At 45.4% G+C, this 18238-nt stretch overlaps 1 protein-coding gene across 1 annotated transcript in view; it reads left to right on the forward strand.

The window, feature by feature from the left end:
• The first annotated feature begins 1305 nt into the window (after positions 1–1305).
• Positions 1306–18238, forward strand: part of GPR161 (G protein-coupled receptor 161) — a 48491-nt gene continuing 31558 nt past the window's right edge. Inside the window, exon 1 of the mRNA XM_029226846.1 lies at positions 1306–1409. The gene's annotated coding sequence lies outside the window, so the exon portion shown is untranslated. The remainder of the gene's footprint in view (positions 1410–18238) is intronic.

Here is an 18238-nt window from a genome sequence, read left to right on the forward strand (position 1 = left end):
TTTCAGTTTTTAGTTTTTGACCAAACAGAGCATCTGTCCCATAGGAATACTAAGGCATCCATTTACCTTTTGTGTCCCCATTATCCCATTTGTCCCTGAAGACAAGCTGGGTGTTTGGCAGGTGCTAGATAGTAAATTATCATTCTAAAGGGTACCTCAGGGTCCTAATGATAGTAAGGAAGCAGCTCCCACAGTGCCAATCTGTAGACAAGGGAATAACTAATGCATTTATCAAAGCAGACGGATTTCAGAGGAATTTGAATCCTGCTCTGGGCATAGCATCAGTTTTTGCTGGAGTTCGGAGAACTGGGCTTTATAACTTCTTACCCGATTCTTTTGCTGCCCCATTTCTCTCCCTTCGTTTTTAAAGCAATTCTATTGTTTGCTTCAACTTTTTGTCCCCTTATTGAGGCTGCTCCACAGGAAACGCAGAAGGCTAGGGATGGTACAGAACGTGGGTAGTGAGGCAGAGGGAAAAAAAAACCAACACGGGAAGGAAGTGTTCTGTCCTCTGAACTGGCAGCACCCTGCTTTGTGTACTGAGCACCCTTTTGGCTCAGAGGGAGAGGAGAGTAGCACTGTAAACAACTGTTTACATCCACCCTCCCACTCCCAGGAGCTGCGGGCTCCTCAAAGGCTGGCTTCGCGGGTTGATTCACTGTGATATTCCCAGGGCGCAGGACACTGCCTGGCACCAGGCAGACGCTCAGGCACGTTGGCTACGTGAATGAAAGGTGAGCAGGAAAGGCAATGCCAGGAGTCCACGGCGAGACTGGAGGAGGAGAACGGGACTGTGCGGAGCCTACGGGAAGAATCCGAAAGTATAAGCGTGATGGAGAGACAAATGGAAAAGGGGACGTCCCAACGGCTGGAACTGGGACGGAGGAACGGGATCGGGGAAGGCCCGAGGAGGGACCACAAAGGTTTACTGGAGAGCAGTGGTGCGAGCCGAGAGAGTAGGGGCGAGACAAAGAGCAGCAGCTGAGGCCGATCGTGGGAAGAAACGGAACAGTGGCCGGGAGGGAGGGCAGACGCGAAGGAAGGGGCGTGAGGGATGGGAAGCGGCGGCGCCCGGGCGGGGAGGAGAGGCGGCGCGCGGGGCTCGGGTGGGGCGGTGCGGGGCGCGGGGGGACTGGGGTGGCCGGCGGGCGGAGGGGCCGGGACGGCGGAGGAGGGGCGGGCGGCGCGGGCGGAGGAGGGGCGCGAGCGCCGCAAAGTTACTTGGCCTGCGCCCGGGCAGGGTCCGCGTGCTGGTGGCGGGGCGGCGGGAGGAGCGAAGCGGGGCTCGGCGGGGTGAAACCCGAAACCTCCGGTCCCCGAGCGCGGCCGGGAGGAAGGAAGCGGCGGCGGCGGCCGAGGCGGGGAGGCGGCCAGGCGGGGCCCTGAGCTGCCGCGGCGTCGGCTCCCGGGTGAGCGCCGGCGGGGGCGGGGGCGCGGGCACGGGCGGGGAGGGGGCGCTGGCAGGGTTGGAGCGTGGCCGAGTTCATTGTGCGGGGCGGGAGGGCGCGAGGGCACAGGCCCGGCGGGGTCTGCGCCCCCTTCCCCAACGCCTCCCCGCCCCCACGGCGCATAGCTTCTCTACGCGCCCCCTTGGAGGTAGGGGACTGTCCTCCCGGGCGCACTCCGTCTTGCTTCGGGGAGCCGGGGCTCTTTGTCGGAAGATCTTGGGGGCGCGCCCCTCCCCTGGGGCCAGGGGCTTCTGAGAGGCCCTTCCCACTAGCCCGCCCCGCTTTTCCGGCGCCGCCCGTCGCCCCATTCTGAGACCCCCGGAAAGGGAAGACCTTCGTGCGGGCCCGCGACCCGGCTGATAGGGATCGGGCCGAGGGGCTTTACGCCCCGCTCCGGGACAGGTGTGTGGGGCAGAGCGGCCTCGACCCTCAGCTGAAATCCGTGAGGACCAGGTGAGCTACATCTTTTCTGTCGGGGCTCAGGGCGCTGTCTCTCGAGCAGGGTGGAAGATGCGCCCAGAAGTCGCTCGGCCCACCTTAGCGCCGCCGGGTAGGCGTCTCTGTTCCTCAGGTCTTCGAGAGGGAGATTCGGTTAGCTTTGGGGGCACTTGGCCCACCTTCTGGGCCAGAGCTTAACTCCTGTGCAACCTTTTGACAAAGGCATGTGGGATGAGAATTGTCTGTTGTTTAACTGGGATGCTCTGGGGCGCTTCAGAAGGGTCTGGTCTCCAGTAACCACACAGTGGTTTGTTGGCATCACTTTATCTCACATCTTTGAGACTATTTTTGTTTTTTATTGTACCTTTCATCTGTTTTGCAAAGTGCTTTCAAGAGCAGGTCATTTGATCCTACTGCCTGTGAAGGTGGTGTGGTTTTGGAGGGAAAGGACTTCAGCTCCTTGATGTGTCCAATTGGGATAATGATAACGCCAGGCGAGGGAGGGGGGCTGCGGGGTGGCGGTGGAATGGGCATCACCGTGCGCCCTCCCCATCCAGCCAGCGCAGATTCCGCCTAGCCTCTTCTTCCCCAGTGACCTGGACCTGGAAATGAGCTTCCGAGAGCTACTGCGTCGGGAAATACTAGGTGGCTTTCCCTCATCATCCCTCTTACTGCGCCACGGAGACAGGTTAGGAAATGCCTTTCCCAGGCCCCCAAAGCAGAGAGAGGAGGTGGGAGGTACCTCAGATGGTACAGACAGGGGTTCTTCATCCAGCTCTCTTTAACTGGGATCCAACCACCCATTTCAGTCACTTCCTCCACCGTGCCCCTCTTTTGCTGTCTTAGTCTACACTCATTTTATACTTCTAAGATGCTTCCAAGCACTTTTATATACACTTTAAAATCTCATTCACGTAACAGCCCTGTAAGATGGTGTGAGCTCATTTTACAGGCGAGGAAACTGAGACTCAAGAGAGCAGTGCTCTGCCCAGCAAGGAAGGAGCCCGGACTGAACTCAGGTCTTTTGACTTGGCAGTGCTTTTCACGTGGGCTCCATCACACCTGGAGCTCAGGATGTTCTTTTGCCCTACTGCTCCAGCGCCGTGACGGGAAGAATAGGAACTTTTCCCAAGGAGGCCTGCTTGGCATTTAGAAACTAAGTCCAAGCCTCAGGTAGTCAAATCATGCTCTTGTGTTGCAGCCCTGTGCCGCGGGGGTCAGGAACGAGGCCTGGCCGCGTGATCAGAGGGGCCGCGTTCCTTGTTTGGGTTCTCTGGAGGACCGAATGGGCTGAGCTGGAACTGATCTAAATGTCAGGCAAAGGAGATACAGTTCTGTGATGTAAACTCTGCTGCTGGGGCCTGTCAGGAAGCCTGCGTGCAGGAGGAGGGCTGGGGGGGGGGGGGGGGGGGGGCGCTGTGTGTAGAGCATGCCTTCCCATAAAGAGACAGGAGCAGGTGGGACAAGGTTCCAGCACACTGCTTGATCTGGATTTGGGGGGAAGCTGCAAACTTTCATGGGAGAAAGCTTCATGTTTGTAAAGTTGGCAACTAATTCAAAACATTTTTCGAAATGTGCCAGGCAACCAAATTATGTGTTCGGGCTGGTTGTGACCTGCAGACTGCGAGCCTGCAACCTTAGGAAGTACTTGCTGTCCTTCTGAGATGCAGTAAAGCATGACTGCAGGGGAGAAGTGGTGTCTTCTTGCTGTTTTGCTTGGAGAGCAGAAAACATCAACCAAGTTGGAGATAGCGCTCTGTGCTACCTGGAGTTTGGAAGAAGCATTGACCTGGTGACTCAGTACTTCATTCATTCAGCCAGTACTAATCTCATCTGTGATTCTAGTCCTACACCAAGAGAGTGCTCACACTAGTTGTTATCTGTTTCGCTGGCCAGTTTATGTGCACAGCAGGGCAGAGGATGGCATTCATGGCAGATATGTTCAGGGAACGATGGGAGCATAAAGGAAGGAGTTTTCAGTGTGGCCAGAGGTAAAACCTGGAGGTGCATTTGCTTTGGGTTTGTGTTTGATTTATACTCAAGTAACAGGTAAGACCACACCGTATTAAGAGCACAGTCTGAAGTCAGCTAGCCTGCACCCAGCCCTGCCACTTACAAACCTGTGACCTTGGATAAATAATGGAAAGCATGCCAGGAATGTAGTAACTTTTCAAAAATATAGTTATTATAAAAGATTTATATAAAAATATATAGGAAAATAAATCAAAGTTCCCTCTACCTCACCTCAACTCCCTCTCTCCATCTGAAAGGTAACCACTGTACCTGTATTATTTTCTAGGTCTTTTTCAATGCAGAAATAAATGCTCACCCAGTCTGGAAATACAGGTGAATATGAATACATAATGTATAGTTTATTGATGTTATATTGTAAAACATGATAAAAATATTATTTGCATTTCCAACTTTAGGACCAACCTTAGTATATTGGATATACCTTTAAAAATACATAAGCGGGGATCATATATAATTATATGCTCTGTGACTTACTTTTTTGACTTAACAGTAAGACTTGGATGTCTTCCAATATCAATATCATAGATACCCGTCATTCTTTTTAATGGCTACATAGTATTTCATAGTACAGATGCACTGTAACTCATTTAAACATTCTCCTACTGAGGGACTTTTAGATTGTTTCCAACTTCATCTATTATAAACAATTCTATAGTGAACATCCTTGTACATAAGTCTCTGTGTACTTGTAGAGTATTTCTGGATAAAAGTTACTCCTAGAAGTGGAGTTAGTGCGTCAAAGGGAATGTATATTTTAAACATTTATTTAAGCAGAATTCCCTGTGTGTATTGGGATCTGGAGACTGTGCAGAAAAAGAGATTGAATTTGTTTAATTACTTAGGTTTACTTTTTGGAGATAGGTAGTATGCATAAAGAATGACATTCAAAGGCTATAAAAGGTAACACCTCCCTCCTACCCTAGCCCTCTATTTCCCTTTTTGGGTACAACTAATTTTGCCAGTTTTTGTGTATTCTTCTAGAGACAGTCCATGAGTCTATAGGCCAATTAAATGTATCTTCTGTTTTCTTCCTCTAAAAAAATAAATATGGTAGTATGCTAAATACCCCCATTCTGCTTATGGAATTAAAAAAATTTAACCTATATCTTGGAGACCGCTCAATATCAAAGTTATGTGTACTTTAAGTGCTGATAGATTCTTCCATGTCTACCCTTAAAACAACAAAAAGCTTAATGAATTTACACTCCCTCAAATTGCCCAACAAATCCTTTAACAATTTTTCCATTGAATTGTTGGTGATTTCATCAATTTTTGAGGCTTTTTCTAAATTTTGGATTTTAATCCTTTTCTTGTTAATAAATCAAATATCTTGCCTTTTTTGTCTTCCCAGCTTATTGTACCTTTGATTGTGCAGAAGTGTTTAATTTTTATGTGGTTAAATCTACAAGACTTTTCTCTATGGCTTCAAGTTTTCTGTTTTATTTCGGAAGTCCTCTCCTATCTCAAAATTAAATTTTCCTAAATTTTCTCTTTCCTCTCCATTCCTACTTTGCTTTTTTCATCTAAAAATACTTAAAATTATATCTTTTACTTTTCTTCAGTTTCCCTCCTTTCTGACACTGGGGAGGTCAAGGGTGAATTTGCTGGTGAGCCTCTTTAGCCAGTGTAGCATGTTTATTTCCTTCTATTTTTACAGTGAGTTTTTTCACCAAGTCTTAAGGATGAGCTCTTCTCCAGGTGGGAGAATAGAGAGAGAAAGGGCATTCTGGACAATGGAACCATTGTCAGGTACAAAGTCATGGAACTGGAGAACAGCAGTGCTTACTTGGAGAACTGTGATTTATTCAGTATAGCTGAAGTGGAGAGTCCTGTAAATGAATAGATTCTGCAGATGCCAAAGAATGATATGGCATGACCACGTTTGTGTAGGGGATGATCAGTCTTGTAGCAGTGGGGAGGACAAATTGGAGTGAGGGTGAGATCAAAGACAAGAAGATGAGATAGAAACATCTGATTGTCATTCAGGGGAAAGATGGTGAGGCTCTGAGCTGGGGTAATGGCAGTGAGGACAAAGTTTTTTGTTTTTTTTTTTTTTTGCGGTACGCGGGCCTCTCACTGTTGTGTCCTCTCCCGTTGCGGAGCACAGGCTCCGGACGCGCAGGCTCAGCGGCCATGGCTCATGGGTCCAGCCGCTCCGCGGCACGTGGGATCTTCCCGGACCGGGGCACAAACCCGTGTCCCCTGCATCGGCAGGCGGACTCTCAACCACTGCACCACCAGGGAAGCCCGAGGACGAAGTTTTGAGTTAGGATTTAGTGGTGCACTAGATGTCTGTGATAGGGAATGGAACCAACCAACATTTATTGCTCTACATACATTACCTCATTGAATCCTAGCAATTCTGTATGAAAATCCAAAGCTCAGGTATGTCCATTACTCTACCCAAGGTCACACAGAAAGTGTCATTCATGGCCTTAGCCCCATCAGGATTATCTGACAAGAGTGGTCTAGGATGTCCTAGGTTCTGTCTTGAGTGATTTGGGTGCGTGGTGATTTTTTTTCTAGGGTAGAGAAAAGCATGAAGAATAGCATATTGAGATGATAGAAGCAGAGATGATGAATTCCATTTTGCACGTTATATCTGAGGTGTCTGGGTGTGACATATGGGGGAAAACATCTACTAGGTGGGTGGATATGAATCTGGAGCCCCCAAGAGTTGTCTAGGCTATAGATGGAGATTTTGGAGTCATCATTGTTTTGGTGAGTATGGAGACGGAGCACACAGAGAGATGAGGTATCAAATAGGACTCTTCTTCTGCAAGTCGTAGAAAATCCAGTTCAAATTGGCGTAAGCAAGAAGGAACGTTATTGGCTCTTATCACTAAAAAGCTCAAGAGTTGTATTTGGCTTCAGGCATGGGTTCAGGGTTCAAATGATTGATCAGGACTTGTTTTCTTACCTCCCCTTGTCTCATGCTGTCCTCTCGCGATGGCTAGGCGAAGCTGCAGGTTCAGATCCAATGGACGGGGAAAGCTGTCTTTCTCCCAGTTATCCCAGCAACAGTCCTGTTACGTCTCATAAACTGATTTGCTCAGAGGGACTTGGAATGTGCTCTTTACCAGGTGTCGATGGTGTGTCACATCCATGAAGGCACATGAGCTCAGAGGAGGAAAAGGATGAGTCTTCAGAGGAAACTCAGGGGCAACTACAGAGCAAGGGGAAGAGAAGGAAGGGAAGTAAATAGTTAATTTCCTCTGCAGATGAGAGGAAGAAGTAGTGCCCCAGATGGCATCTTGGGAAACAGTAACACTTAGAGGACAGGATGATTCCAGGTAGGTATAAGGCTGGTAGGGAACAAAGCAGGGAGAGGCAGGAGAGAGCTGGGTCAGGGGAGTCAAGGGAAGAGGGAGTCTCAGGAAAAAATGAAAGTTGTCAAAGGTGTCAGATGCTGGAGAGACCCCAAGGAAGGACCCATTGGATTCGGCTAGGAGGTCATTGGTGACCTTGCCCTCAGCAAAGGTAGTCATTTATTTTAGACTTGACTGGGACTACTTTCTAGAGGGTTCATATTCCTACATGTATTCTGCATTCCCCACGCAGGCCTAGGGATGGCCAGGTAAGGGCACAGGTGTCGTGATGGCAGTCAGGAAACTGGGGTTTGTCAGTAATTAGGTATATGACGATGTGTAACTCACTTCACCTCTTTGGACCTTCAAGTTTCATCATCCGTAAAATAACACGGTTAGAATGAGTTACTTCTAAGGCCTCGTTTAGCTCTCAAATATTGGGGATTAATGAACTTGATCCCTTCTCACCATCTCTATTACCACAGCCCTGGTCCAAGCCTTCATCTCTCACCTGGGCTGTAGCAGCAGCTTCCTGATCGGTGTCTCTGTCTCCGTCTCCATGCTTGATCCCTGCAGTTCCTTCTTCACCCAGGAGCAGAGTAACCCTTCTAAAACATGAGTCAGATGCATCACTCCGGGGGCCTCCGATCCCACCTGGAATCTAATCCACCCTCCTCACCACGGCCCACAGCACCCTGCAGAATCCAGCCCCTGACCGTCTCCATGTCTGCCATTCTCCTCTTCCCTCACTCCTCTCCAGCTTCATTGCTATTCCTTGGACATGCCAAACTCATTCTGGCTCAGGGCCTTTGAGAGGGCTCTTCCCCTGGCCTGAAATTCCCTTGCATCATTCTTGGTCTCAAATGTCAGCTCCTTGGAGAGACTGCTGACTCCCTCACTCCCAGCCCACCCACCCATTCCCCCCACCTCTTTACCCTGTTTTACTTATCTTCATAGCACCCACCACTCTCTGGAATTAGTTTACCTATTTATTGTCTATTTTTTTAGATTTTAATTAATTTTATCAGATTATTTCTTTCATATTTTTTCCAGATTGATTGAGATACAATTGACATACAGCACTGTACAAGTTTAAGGTGTACAGCATAATGATTTGACTTACATGCCTCATGAAATAATTATCACAATAAGTTTAGTGAACATGCATCATCTCATATGATTCAAAATAAAGAAATAGGGAAAAAATGTTTTTCTTTGTGATGAGAACTCTTAGGATTTACTCTCAACAATTTTCATATGGCTGTATTATATTTATTATGTTGGACATTACATCCCTAGTATTAATCTTATAACCAAAAGTTGCTACTGTTTATTATTTATTTGTTTGCTGTCTGTGTCCCCTGCACCCTGAACGTAAGCTCCAGGAGAGGAGAGATCTTGGCGTCTTGTTCAGTGCTGTGTCTCAGCTGCAAAGGGAGCCTGGGACCAAATAGGTATTCATTAAACATTTTTGGGGGTAGCTGAGTGAGGAATGAGAAGGGGGAAGTTAAGAGTGTCCAGGAACGAGTGGCAATGTGGTAAGGGAGGGAGGGGACATCCCCTGTTCTTCGGGGCTGTATATGATGGCACCTGTCTCAGACATGGTCATCAGAAAAAAATGTATTCAGAAGGAATACCACTTTAAGCCATTTAAAAATATTATTCTCAGTTTTAGCAATATGAGCTTAATTAGTTTGCTGGGCTCTATGGGGATAATGAGTAAAACAAATAATTAAGGGTAAAACCAGTTAGCATAGTAATCATCGTTTATCTTGTGATAGAAGTAATCATCTAAGTCTTAAGTCTCAGCATAGCTTCTGTCTCTTCTTGTCTCCGTGGAGCATCTATGTGAATTTGTTTATGGAGGGAGTTGTTTTATTTTTCTTCATCTGTTTATTAAGGATAAATAGTAAAATATAGAATGAACTCAGTTACTCCTATAGAACAGGATTTCTCAACCTCAGCACCACTGACATCTTGGGCTGCGTAATTCTTTGCTGGGGGTGAGCGGGAGGCTGCCCTGTGCATTATGGGACGTTTAGCAGCATCCTTGGCCTTAGATGCCAGTAGCATCCCCTGAGATGTGACGACCAAAGATGTCTCCAGAAATTGCCAGATGTCCCTTGAGGTGGGAATGGGGACAAAACCGCCCCTCCTTGAGAACCACTGATGTAGAATATTGGGGGAGTGACTGAGTCTGATTGTTATCTAGAATCTTCTGATTGGACATTTTCAGACCCTCCCAGCCATCCTGATTCCCTCTTTAGCTTTAAAAAAAGAGATTTGCTCCTTCAGGGTAGGGGTTGTGGGCATGAAAGTTCAGTTCCCCTCATCGCAGATGGAGGTAAATTAAAATTGCACGTTTCTCAGTCAGCGAGCACCTGCCTTACTGGTTACCGAGCAGCACAGTTCTGAGCTGAGTGCTTTTCTGCGTGGACGGAGCTCTCAGGCCCTGAGCCCCCGAGTGGAGTCAGAGATGCTTCCATTTTGCAGTCTCTTGCAATGCAGCTTTTCTCTCCTCTGTTTTATCCACTTAAGTGGTCAAATGAAACCTCTTTGATTTAATTAAAATTTGAAGGGGAAAAGAGAATTGAGTTTTCTTTCCATGTCTTAAATAACTTTCTTAAACAGTTTTTGAGTTTATCTCGCGACAGCCACTCCACTAGCTGCTCTCACATGTGTTACTTCATGTATTCCCCTTGATAATTATATGAAGTAGGTTCATTCCACTCTCTTGTTCCTCTCGGAGAAACTGAGGCTCAGAGAGTTTAGGACATACACAGTCACATGAAATTCAAACCTCGGTTCAGTCCAGATTCCGAAAAACATGTTCTTTCTATTGACTATCAGATCAAAGTAGATGTTAATGAGTAGGGAGAATATAAAATATTTATTTTCTGCCACATGCAAAGTGCTGTTGGGAATTCAAAGGGGAAACCGAAGAAGAATTTATAATCCATCTGCAGGGGGAAGCATCCTCACCTAAAATAAAAACTTGTGCTAAGACGTGCGTGTCTGAAAATATAAAAGAAGAACTAGCTATAAGGTGTGGTCAGGGTCATTGTGGGGATGGAATGTTCCAGAAAGGCTTCTTGAGACTTTTCCTCTTACGGTAGATGTAAGGACCTGCAGCCAGATGTTATTCATATAAGTGTCAATAAGGGGGTAGTTGGCCTGGGCTATGATAGTGGCCTGGGCGTCTCCAAGCTCTGCCAGGCTCTGTGGGTCCACCTGCCCTTTCAGTATCACTTCAGTTGGAGAAAAGAAAATGCTTAATTACAGAAAGCTGCTGTGAATCAATAACAATGTAAAAAATGAATTCAAATTTTATTGACCACAACAGCATATATAGACATTTGAAGAATAATAGTTGGCATATGTGTGAGACATCATTTATTTGGTCTACAAACAGTAACTGCCAACTGGAGTTTGGGAATGCCTGACTTAGAGGATGTGTGATAGGTTAGTTTATAGAGGAAATAAAAATAAGAGGGAAGCAAGGTAGCTGAGAAATAGTAAAACTCTACCTTGTTATGGAAGCCTGTGCAAATATCTTCTACAAATATAGCTATAGTCTCTTCAAAATTCATATTCTTTAGACTTAGCCTTTTGGAAGATTCTAATGTCAGTCCTTCACTATATAACAGATTTGTCTGCACTTACATATCTGTCTTTCTGGTGGTATAGAATCCAATAGGACTCGACAATCTTGCTTTTAAATTCGCAGTTTTCCTCTTACCACTTAAAAAAATATTAAAGTTAAATGGAGAGCTCTGAGCTGTTTCAAGGGTCGTTGTTTTTCTGGAAAATGCCACAGTTACTCACCTGAGCCATATAAATACAGTTAGCATGTCACTTATCTGGCAGAGTGCTGAGAAGTAGAAAATCAACCCTCCCCAAAGGTGCAGGAGGAGATGACATTTGTATGACAGAAGCCATACCTGGAGAACTTTGCACTGAAGCCCCCCCTCAGGATATCAGCCCCTACTTTACATAAACCTTTCCTTAGCTTGGCAAGGAAAACTACAGGTAATTATACTCTGTATAGGGAAAAGGGCCACCAAAGGTTGAAACAAGTTGCAGAGAAAGTTTCAAAAAGAAACAATATGCAAGGCACACTTGGTACAACAGGAAATAACATTACCCTTATCCAACTTGAGGGAATCACTGTGTTTCAAATCATGAACATCTCACAGTGATAACCCACCAGCTGAGTGGGAAGCTGAACAGTCTTCTCTAAGATTTTAAATGAAAGCAGTTACATTAGCACTGATCTGTAAGGTCAAAATTTCATTTATCTTGGCATTTACTGACCTTGAGTCATCATGAAAATCGTTATGTTTTGTATACTTTGTTTTAAAATATAGGGAAATGTATGATGAATTTTCATGAATTTTGCCTAAAGGCTTGAAACAAAAAGTTTTGATGTCTTAAGGTGATAAAGGCCCACCGATTCATAAAACTCGCCTATCCAGAATGAGGCATTTCGAAGGATTAGCTTGGGTTTTAGTGCAGTTTTGGAGGGGAAGTTGTTACTGGAGGCCCTCTCTTTTTCTTTTTTTTTTTAATTGAAGTGTAGTTGATTTACAATATTGTGTTAGTTTCAGGTGTACAGCAAAGTGATTCAGTTGTACATATATCAATATATGTATATTCAAATTCTTTTCCATTATAGGTTATTACAAGATATTGAATATAGTTCCCTATGCTATACAGTAAACCTTTGCTGTTTATTTTATATATAGTGGTGTGTATTTGTTAATCCCGTACTCCTAATTTATCTCTCCCCTCCTCTTTCACCTTTGGTAACCATAAGTTTGTTTTCTATATCTGTGAGTCTGGTTTATAAATAAGTTCATTTGTATTATTTTTTTTAGATTCCACATATAAGTAATATCGTATAATAGTTGTCTTTTTCTGTCTGGCTTACTTCGCTCAGTATGATCATCTCTAGGTCCATCCATGTTGCTGCAAATGGCAATGTTTCATTCTTTTTTTATGGAGACCCTCTCTTTCTAATGATTAGAATCTTTGATTGTATATAGAGTTATCATGGAAAAGGGTGAACAAGTTAGGGTTATAGGGTTGTTTGCACCTTAGGGTCAAGGGGAATGCAACAGGGGTAGATGGGAGAAGGGGATGGGTGGATAAATGGAGACCCTATAGCACCAATCCGTACCAGCAAATTTTTTTTTGCACCATAATATTTATGCACAGCATGGTTTGCCTTCCTCAGCATCTCTTCTCACCTTTGACCTAAGTGTCAATTTAGGACAGCTTTCACAGCATGTAAAGGAAACCCTACTCCAAGGACTTAGCCAGTAAGGGGTTGACTAGCCGTGGCTGGACACAGTGGCTTTACAACTCAGTAGCTGATTTGGGCTACTGTAGTCTTTCTGCTCTGCATTGCATGGGACATCCAGCCACATGGTCAAAAGATGGCTGCTTCACCTTCAAGCACTGGGTTTGAGTTCTAGTTAGGAGAAAGGGGGAGGGAAAAGGGTAGAAGCCACAGCTTGAGTTTGTGTCTTTTTGTCAGGAAATGGATAGCTTTCCACCGCCTTGTAGACTTCTGTTGACTGGAACTGGATCTAATGGCCACCGAAGCTCTGTGCAAGTGAGTTTATTTTTGTAGGTGCATTTGATGTCCCACATCAAGTGAGGGTTCTGTTGATAGGGGAAAGGGGAGAATGGATATTGACTGGATAATGAATAGTTTAATAGTTTATTAGTTTAATAGTTTGCTACATCTGCAAAAATAATTCTCTGAAGGCAAGAAATGCCTAGTGTGCCAAGATGTTCAGTGTCCCATTTTTTATGCATGTATTCACTTATTTATCACAAATATTGGGCACCTACTGTTTGCCAGGCACTGTTCTAAATGCTGACCCCAAAATTTATAGGCCAAAAATTTCTCAATTTCAGGGAGCCTACAGTCCAGTGAAAGGGAAAGACATTAACAAGATAAATAAGTACACACATATGCACTAAAGAGAAAAAGTAAAAAAGGGAATGGGGCCATGAAGTATGGGGTATGAAATGTTAGGTAGTGTGAACTGGGAAGGATTTGCTTTAAAGGTGATATAAATTAAGGCCTAAAGGAAATGAGAGAGCAACCTACAAAGATATGTGTGGTGAAGCCATTCTAGGCATAGGAAACAGCAAGTGCAAAGGCCCTGAGGTAGACACATGCTTGATGTGTCTGAGAAATGGTGAGGAGGCCAGTGTCATCAGAATGGCAGTAAAAAGGTAATTTTGATTATAAGTTGGACCAGTAATGGAGAGCCAGATCATGTAGGAAGCTGCAGGGCTTATTCTGAGTGACATGAGAATCCTTTTGGGGTTTTGAGTGAAGCAGTGACTTGTTCATGTGTTTTGACCTCTGAGAATCCTTTTGGGGTTTTGAGTGAAGCAGTGACTTGTTCATGTGTTTTGACCTCTGTTTTAACCAGCTCACTCTGGTTGATGCGTTGAGGAGGGGGGGCAATGGCAGATGCAGGTAGACTAGTGAGAAAGCTATTCTAATAACCCAGAGAAGACATAATGTAGCCTGGACCACAGTGATGGTAGCGGAGATAGTAAGACATAGTTGAATTCTAGACACTTTTCAACAGCAGAGCCAGTAGATTTGGTAATGGACCAGATAGGAGATGTGAGAGAAAGTGAGGAGTCAGGAGTGACTCCAAGGTTAGGGTCTGAGCAACTGGAAGGATGGGGGTACCATAACATGAGATGAAGAGATATGGGAAGAGCAGGTTTGAGAGGCAAAGGACTTGAAGTCTGGTTTTGGACATGTTAGGCTTGTGGTGCCCATGCCATCCAAGTGGAGATGTTGAGTAGCCAGTTGGGAGCTCCAGGGAATGGCATTGGCTTCTCTGCCTGAGCACGGCCTCCTAACCAGACCCTTGGTCCAGTTGCCCCGTGAATCACCATAGCCACTTCTGGCATCAGCGCCAGGTAGACTTAGAACAGCCTAGGGCAGGTCTGACCTGGTCCAACCCAGCTTTGCCTTTGGGATTTGCTGGGATCCCAGTTCCAGGCAGGCTGGCCATGGGCCAGTGTCTGTGGAGGTGGAGGCTTTTCTGAGCCTGCCCTGGGAAAGCTGGCGTTTCTGCTCTTCTCCCACCCAGGGGAGTAGCGTGGTCCAGGCTGGTGTCCAGTGGCTGGCAAAGGAAAGATGGCTGCCTCGCGTGCAGCTGGGAAAGCTATTTCTGTAGTGAGATCCGGCCCGACCTTCAGGCTGCTAAGGCCCTCCCCAGAGAGCTGTGGTCAGCCCGCCACTGCTTTCCCTCCCTTTCCCTAAAGAGCTTTTCTGCTGGGGCTTAAGACTGCCCCTGAGTGAGTTGTCTTCACCATGACTTCAGCCGGTATTTTGTGGATTTTCTGGGAGGCCGAAGTGGACCCTCCCCATCCGTGTTCACCGGGAAACACAAGGGCAATGATGGCCGCTTTCAGTATCGCTGGGGGAGGCCTGGGAGAGAGGCCAGTGGCCCTTTGAAAAAAAGTCAACAGACAGTCCGTGGCTCAGAGTCCAGCTTGGCTTAGTACTGAGTGTTCCTCACATTCTACGACAAAAACTGCACCAGAGAAGTTTGATGAACAAAAAGTTGAGTTTTGCTTTACCATGTCATCTGGGGACAGTGCAGCACGACGAATCATTTTACTCAGTGGGTTTACCTTGGAAGTCACTGCCGGACTAGTCCCTAGTGAGGAATAATCCAGGGCAGACGTAGCCTGTGTTTCCTCATCCGGTGCAGGAAAAGGTTACTCTACGTGCCGTCTGAGGTTCTCTTCTTCATCAGCGGGGGAGATGCCGTGAAGTCAGCTGACTTCCTTCATTTCATGACTCTCCAAACCCCGTGGGGAGAGAAGTTAAAGAGAAGGTACCCTGGTATATTTTTCCAACATTTTTTTATTGCTGTAAAATATACCTAACATAAAATTTACCACCTGAGCCATTTTTAAGCGCACAGTTCAGTGGTATTAATACACTTATATGGTGCAATCATACCACCGTGCATCTCCAGAATTCTTTTCACCTTGTGAAACTAAGCCCATTAAACAGCTCGCCCTGTCCCCCTCCCACCAGGCCCTGGCAACCACCATTCAACTTTCCATCTCTATGATTTTGACTACTTGTAAGTACCTCATATAAGTAGAATCATACAATATTTGTCTTTTTGTGGCTGGCTTATTTCACTTGCACATGATATCCTCAGAGTTCATCCATGTTGTAGCATATGTCAGAATTTCCTTCCTTTTTAAGGCTGAATAATATTCTTTTATGTGGACATACCGTATTTTGCTTATCAGCTCATCAGTCAGTGCACCCTTGGGTGGCTTTCATGTTGTAGCTACTGTGAATAATGCCACTATGAACGTGGTGTACAAATAGCTCTTTGAGATCTTGCTGTCAGCTATTTTGGGCATATAACCAGAAGCGGAATTCCTGGATCATATGATAGTTCTGTGTTTAATTTTTTGAGAAGCTGCTGTACTGGTTTCCACAATGGCTGTACTGTTTTACGTTCCCACCAACAGTGTACAAGGGTACCAGTTTCTCTGCATCTTCACCAGCACTTATTATTTTCTGGGTTTTGGTTTTTGTTTTGGACCGTAGCCATCCTAATGAGTGTGAGGTGGTATCTCATTGTAGTTTTGATTTACTTTTCCTAATCATCATTGATGTTGGGCATCTTTTCATGTGCTTATTGGACAGTTGTATATCTTTTTTGGATGTGAGTTGTTCTTTTTTGTTGTTGTTGTTGTTGAATTTTAGGAGTTCTCAATATATTCTGAACACTAATTTCTAGTCATATATATGATTTGCAAATATTTCCTCTCAATCTGTGGGTTGCTTTTCTACTCTGTTCATGGTATCTTTTGATGCACAAATTTAAAAAGTTTTCATGAAGTCCGGTTTGTCAGTTTTTTCTTTTGTGCCTGTGCCTTTGGTGTCATATCCAAGAAATCATTGCCAAATCCAGTGTTCTGACTTGTTATATTTTTTGTATTGCTTTAAAGCCTCACCGCCTGTACACACTTATTTCTTTCTTTCTCTCTTCAATCAAGTTATTAGACCAATAGATCAATAACACATTTTAGACTTCATAAATCTTTATTCACTCATTCCACAAACCGGGAGAGTATTCCGACTAGGGAATAGGCAGAAGCCAGAACAAATTGGAAATGGAAACACGTAAGCACAGCTGGCTGGAGCGGAACGTACATGAAGGGGTTGGTGGGTGAGAAGTCTGGAATTTAGATGAGGCCACACCATGTCAAATCTTATCTGCTGTGGTGAGTAGATGGATTGAAGGTAGTCTCACAGTCATAGAACCAAGTTGGAGAGCTACTACCTAATGCTCTGTTGAACTGGGCACTTAACCTTTCTGAGCCTCAGTGTTCCCATTTTATTCATTTAACAAACACTTACGTGGTACCAAACTCTATTCTAAGCACTGTATAAATATTAACTCATTGATTTCGTCCACCAACCCTATGAGGTACTTACTCCTGAGCAAGGAGTATTATCTCCATTTGACAGAGTGGGGAGCTATGCCCAGAGAGGTTAGGTAACATGTCAAGGTCACAGAGGCCAGTAAGTATTGGAGCTGGGATTTGAACCCAGGCTCTCTAGTTCCAGAGTTCGTGCTCTTAACCATATGTTGTATTGCTTCTCTGAAACAGGGAGAAGAGTGATTCCTTCCTCTAAAAGTTATTCAGAAGATGAAGTGAAACAATGTATGTAAAATTACATTGTATGTTGCATACTGTTTTGCCAATACTGATTATCATTAGTTAATAATAGTTAAACAACACTTTGGAAATGGGTAAGATTCTCAGGGACATAGGGAGAAAGGAATGGATCAAGGACTGAGCCTTGGGAAATGTTTTTGCTGAGTAGCAAGAGCTTGGTTTTGGAAAGACATTTGACAGAGTCATGGCTGACGCCCTTGTGGACAGGGTCATGGTCAGTGAAGAGCCCCAGCCTCCAGACTTTCAGTCCCTGCTGAAGGAAGTTTTGGAGGTTGGTAATGTTGATAAAGTACATACAGAGGGGACCAAAGCCAGGTCTCTCCCACTGGCAAACCAAGAATTCAGAGAAGGACCATAAGGCCGCTAGGGTTCTGATTCTAGCTTCTTTTCCACCTTCTGGTGCATGTTCCCAAACAGACCAGGGCTTGGACCAGCTTTACAGGTGAAGTGAAAGGTTTCAAACCAGGAAGTTACTAGGTTTATGGTGCCCTTGTGGGGACAAGAGCAAAGCACTGTACATTGTAACAGACCCTGGACTGGCTGGGTGGGGACATCCCTCTGGGGTTGCAGAGGCTGAGTCGCTGCACCCACCATCTTTGGAACAACTTTCATGTGTGTGCCAGAGAAGGATGGAGGGAATGCAGGGAAGGAGACCAGGGATTCTGTGATCTCTTTCCGGCTCTCAACGAGTTGTGTGGTCTGGTTTGTGGGCGGGATGGGGGATTCACTGTCTCTCTCAGTTACCTTCATGCAAATCAAATGGTTATTTGAACCTTCCTCCCAGCTCCACCCCCTCAACTGCTCCAGCTGGTGATTGATGTGTATAAAATGCTTTGAGGTGCTGAGATGAAGAGCCCCTGAGAATATGGCCAACATAGCATCACAGTGACCTCACCTGAACTTATTTGAAGTGGTGTCTTAGGAACATTTCCTCACCTGGAGAGTTGTTTATTCGAGCATCTTACGTACCTACCTGTTGGCATGTGATTTCTTTAGAAGAGGGCATCTGGTGGTCCCGGCTTTTAGGGTGCTCAGCTCTTCATAAAAATGGGAGGCCACAGAGGAGGAAGTGAGCCACTACCCTGATTGGGTATATTTAAGGATATCAGAAGAGAACCTTTCACTAAAAGAAATGATTTGCTCTGGAGAAGACTTTTGAAGAGGTCGGTTATGTCTTGTCGTGTCCAGCGCCCTTGTTAGGTGCCAAGAGTCCTGCATCCTCTGACCAGCATGGTCTCCCAACACAAACCC

The sequence above is a fragment of the Monodon monoceros genome, unplaced genomic scaffold (assembly GCF_005190385.1).
Source record: "Monodon monoceros isolate NGI ecotype Baffin Bay Population unplaced genomic scaffold, NGI_Narwhal_1 Super_Scaffold_18, whole genome shotgun sequence".
Lineage (NCBI taxonomy): Eukaryota > Metazoa > Chordata > Mammalia > Artiodactyla > Monodontidae > Monodon > Monodon monoceros.